Genomic DNA, 5,588 nt, shown 5'->3' with positions numbered 1-5,588 from the left:
GTGCTGGTGAGACCGCATCTGGAGTATTGTGTACAGTTTTGGTCGCCCCATCTGCGGAAGGATGTTCTTGCCATGGAAAGAGTGCAACGGCGATTCACCAGGCTGATACCTGGAATGGCGGGAATGACCTACGAAGAGAGATTAAATAGTTTGGGCTTGTACTCACTGGAGTTTAGAAGATTGAGAGGGGATCTCATCGAAACATATAAAATTATGGCAGGCCTGGACAGGCTGAATTCAGAGAGAATGTTTCCAATGGCCGGGGAGCACAGAACCAGGGGCCACAGTCTAAAAATAGCGGGCAAATCATTTAAAACAGAGATGAGGAAGAATTTCTTCACTCAAAGAGTGGTGAGCCTGTGGAATTCCCTGCCACAGAGGGCTGTGAAGGCTAATTCAATAAATATTTTCAAGAGAGAATTGGATATATTTCTGAAGGCTAAGGGGATTAAGGGTTACGGAGAAAAGGCGGGGACGGGGTACTGAACTGGTAAGATCAGCTATGATCTCAGACGAAAATCAGCCATGATCTCATTGAATGGCGGAGCAGGCTCGAAGGGCCGAATGGCCTACTCCTGTTCCTATCTCTATGTTTCTATGTAAAAGGTATGATCAGTAAGTTCGCAGATGACACGAAAATTGGTGGGGTGGTAAATTGCGAGGAGGAAAGCCTCCGGCTACAGGACGATATAAACGGGTTGGTCAGATGGGCGGAAAAGTGGCAAATGGAATTTAACCCTGAAAAGTGCGAGGTGATGCATTTTGGACGGACAAATAAGGCAAGGGAATACACAATGAGTGGTAGGACCCTAGGAAGTACAGAGGGTCAGAGGGACCTTGGTGTACATGTACATAGATCCCTGAAGGCAGCGGAGCAGGTAGATAAGGTGGTTAAAAAGGCATATGGGATACTTGCCTTCATTAGCCGAGGCATAGAATATAAGAGCAGGGAGGTTATGATGGAGCTGTACAAAACGCTGGTGAGGCCACAGCTGGAGTACTGTGTGCAGTTCTGGTCGCCTCACTATAGGAAGGATGTGATTGCTTTGGAGAGGGTGCAGAGAAGATTCACCAGGATGTTACCTGGGATGGAGCGCCTCAGCTATGAAGAGAGGCTGGACAGGCTGGAGTTGTTTTCCTTGGAGCAGAGAAGGCTGAGGGGGGACCTGATTGAGGTGTACAAAATAATGAGGGGCATAGATAGGGTAGATAAAGAGGAACTTTTCCCCTTAGTGGGGGGGTCAATAACAAGGGGGCATAGATTCAGGGTAAGGGGCAGGAGATTTAGAGGGGATTTGAGGAGGAACTTTTTCACCCAGAGGGTGGTTGGAATGTGGAACTCAATGCCTGAAAGGGTGGTGGAGGCAGGAACCCTCACAACATTCAAGAAGCATTTGGATGAGCACTTGAAATGCCACTGCATACAAGGCTATGGACCAAATGCTGGAAAATGGGATTGGACTGGACAGGGATGGATGGGCGGCGCAGACACGATGGGCCGAAGGGCCTCTTTCTGTGCTGTAAAACTCTATGACTCTATGACCTCTGGAATTCAGCTCCTTTGTCCATGTTTGGACGAAGGCTGTAATGAGGTCGGGAGCCGAGTGGTCCTGGCGGAACCCAAACTGGGCATCCGTGAGCAGGTTATTGGTGAGTAAGTGCTGCTTGATAGCACTGTCGATGACACCTTCCATCACTTTCCTGATGATTGAGAGTAGACTGATGGGGCAGCAATTGGCCGTGTTGGATTTGTCCTGCTTTTTGTGGACAGGACATACCTGGGCAGTTTTCCACATTGTCGGATAGATGCCAGTGTTGTAGCTGTACTGGAACAGCTTGGCTAGAGGCGCGGCTAGTTCTGGAGCATAAGTCTTCAGCACGATAGCTTTCAGAAGGCTTTCGATAAGGTCCCACATAAGAGATTAGCGTGCAAAATTAAGGCACATGGGATTGGGGGCAAGGTATTGACTTGGATAGAGAACTGGTTGGCGGACAGAAGGCAGAGAGTTGGAATAAACGGGTCGTTTTCCGAGTGGCAGGCAGTGACTAGTGGGGTACCGCAAGGATCGGTCCTAGGACCCCAGCTGTTCACAATATATATTAATGATCTGGACGAGGGAATTGGATGTAATATCTCCAAATTTGCAGACGACACAAAGCTGGGTGGGAGGGTAAGCTGTGAGGAGGATGTCGAGAAACTCCAGTACGATTTGGACAGATTGGGTGATTGGGCAGAAACATGGCAAATGCACTATAATGTGGATAAATGTGAGGTTATCTACTTTGGTGGCAAAAACAGGAAGGCAGATTATTATTTGAATGGCAATAGATTGGGAGAAGGGGAAGTGCAAAGAGACCTGGGTGTCCTTGTGCACCAGTCGCTGAAGGTAAGCATGCAGGTGCAGCAGGCGGTTAAGAAGGCAAATGGTATGTTGGCCTTCGTAGCAAGAGGGTTCGAGTACAGGAACAAGGATGTCTTGCTGCAGTTGTACAGGGCCTTGGTGAGACCACACCTTGAGTATTGTGTGCAGTTTTGGTCGCCTTACCTGAGGAAGGACGTTCTTGCCATAGAAGGAGTGCAGCGAAGATTCACCAGGCTGATACCTGGGATGGCAGGAATGACGTATGAGGAGAGATTGTGTCGATTGGGCATATACTCACTGGAGTTTAGAAGATTGAGAGGGGATCTCATCGAAACCTATAAAATTCTGTCAGGCCTGGACAGACAAGATGCAGGATGTTTATGATGGCCGGGGAGTCCAGAACCAGGGGTCATAGTCTAAGGATAAGGGGTAAGCCATTTAGGACTGAAATGAGGAGGAATTTCTTCACCCAGAGAGTGGTGAACCTGTGGAATTCTCTGCCACAGAGGGCGGTGGAGGCCAGTTCATTAAATATATTCAAAAAGGAGTTGGATATATTTCTTAAGGCTAAAGGGATCAAGGGATATGGGGAGAAGGCAGGGACAGGATACTGAATTTGGATGATCAGCCATGATCTCATTGAATGGCGGAGCAGGCTCAAAGGGCCGAATGGCCTACTCCTGCTCCTATCTTCTATGTTTCTATGATAGCCGGGATGTTGTCGGGGCCCATAGCCTTTTGTGTATCCAGTGCGCTCAGCCGTTTCTTGATATCACGTGGAGTGAATCGAATTGGCTGAAGATTGGCTTCTGTGATGGTAGGGACCTCAGGAGGAGGCTGATATGGATCATCCACTCGGCACTTCTGGCTGAAGTTGGTTTCAAGCGCTTCAGCCTTGTCTTTTGCACTCACGTGCTGGGCTCCACCATCATTGAGGATGGGGTTATTCATGGAGCCTCCTCCTCCCCCCATTAGTTGTTTGATGGTCCACCACCATTCACGACTGGATGTGGCAGGACTGCAGAGCTTTGATCTGATCCGTTGATTGAGGGATCGCTTAGCCCTGTCCATAGCGTGCTGCTTCCGCCTTTTAGCATGCATGTAGTCCTGTGTTGCAGCTTCCCCAGGTTGGCACCTCATTTTTAGGTACGCCTGGTGCTGCTCCTGGCATGCTCTTCTACACTCCTTATTGAACCAGGGTTGGTCCACTGGCTTGATGGTAATGGTAGAGTGAGGGATATGCCGGGCCATGAGGTTACAGATTGTGGTGGAATACAATTCTGCTGATGGCCCACAGCGCCTCATGGATCCAGTTTTGAGCTGCTAGATCTGTTCTGCATCTATCCCATTTAGCACGGTGGTAGTGCCACACAACACGATGGAGGGTGTCCACAGTGTGAAGACGGGACTTCGTCGCCACACTGACTGTGCGGTGGTCACTGCTGCCAATGCTGTCATGGACAGATGCATCTGCGACAGGTAGATTGGTGAGGACGAGGTCAAGTAGGTTTTTCCCTCGTGTTGGTTCTCTCACCGCCTGTCGCAGGCCCAGACTGGCAGCTATGTCCTCCAGGACTCAGCCAGTAGTGGTGCTACCGAGCTACTCTTGGTGATGGACATTGAAGTTCCCCACCCAGAGTACATTCTGTGCCCTTGCTACTCTCAGTGCTTCTTCCAACTGGTGTTCAACATGGAGGAGTACTGATTCATCAGCTGAGGGAGGGCGGTAGGTGGTAATCAGCAGGAGGTTTCCTTGCCTATGCTTGACCTGAATCCATGAGACTTCATGGGGTCCAGAGTCAATGTTGAGGACTCCCAGGGCCACTGCTTCCCGACTGTATACCACTGTCCCGTCACCCCTGGTGGGTCTGTCCTGCCGGTGGGACAGGATATACCCAGGGATGGTGATGGAGAAGTTTGGGACACTGGCTGAAAGGTATGACTATGTCAGGCTGTTGCTTGACTAGTCTGTGGGACAGCTCCCCCAATGTTGGCACAAGTCCCCAGATGTTGGTGAGGAAGACTTTGCAGTGTTGACTGGGCTGGGTGTGCCGTTGCCATGTCCGTAGCCGGTGCCGGGGTCGATGCCGGGTTTCATTCTTCTTATTGTGTTTCGTAGCGGTTTGTTACAACTGAGTGACGCTGGGCCATTTCAGAGGGCAGTTAAGAGTCAACCACATTGCTGTGGGTCTGGAGTCACATGTAGGCCAGACCGGGTAAGGACGGCAGATTTCCTTCCCTAAAGGACATTAGTGAACCAGATGGGTTTTTACGACAATCCGATAGTTTCATGGTCACTATTACTGATACTAGCTTTTTATTCCAGATTTATTTAATTAACTGAATTTAAATTCCCCAGCTGCCGTGGTGGGATTTGAACTCACGTCTCTGGATCATTAGTCCAGGTCTCTGGCTTACTAGCCCAGTGACATTACCACTGCGCTACTGTTCTATTCCTTTCTCCCTCATGTGTTTATCCAGCTTCCCCTTAAATGTATCTCTGCTCTTCGCCTCACCCACTCCCTGTGGTAGCGAGTTCCACATTCTCACCACTCTCTGGGTAAAGAAGTTTCTCCTGAATTCCCCAGTGGATTTATCAGTGACTATCTTATATTGATGGCCCCTAGTTCTGGTCTCCCCCACAAGTGGAAACATCTTCTCTACGTCTACCCTATCGAACCCTTTGATAATCTTAAAGACCTCGATCGGGTCACCCCTCAGCCTTTTTTTTTTACTAGAGGAAAGAGCCCCAGCCTCTTCAGTCTTCCCCGATAGTTATAACCTCTCAGTTCTGGTATCATTTGAGTAAATCTTTTTTGCACCTTCTCCAGTGCCTCTATATCCTTTTTATAATATGGAGACCAGACTGTGCAGTGCTCCCAGTGCAGTCAAACCAAGAAACCAAGGTTCGATACAAAATGAACATAACTTCCCTGCTTTTTAATTCTACCCCTCTAGAAATGAGCCCCAGTGCTTGGTGTTTTTTTTAAATAGCCTTATTAACCCGAGTTGTTACTTTTAGTGATTTGTGTATCTGTACCCCAGATCGCTTGGCTTCTCCACTCCAGTTAGACACTTATTTTCCAAGCAGTATGTGGCCTCCTTATTCTTGCTGCCAAAATGCATCACCTCAGCGTTCGATCAGCAAGACCCCAACACCTAGTTTGATGCGACAGCATGAGACACAGTGAGGAGCCGAAGAGACAGGCGGGATCCAGTGTCCAG

This window comes from Somniosus microcephalus, chromosome 11, assembly GCF_052327205.1.
Source record: "Somniosus microcephalus isolate GS21.2 chromosome 11, FLI_Smic_1.0, whole genome shotgun sequence".
NCBI classification, from domain to species: domain Eukaryota; kingdom Metazoa; phylum Chordata; class Chondrichthyes; order Squaliformes; family Somniosidae; genus Somniosus; species Somniosus microcephalus.
The sequence above is the reverse complement of the archived record's forward strand: the minus strand, read 5'-3'. Positions refer to the sequence as shown.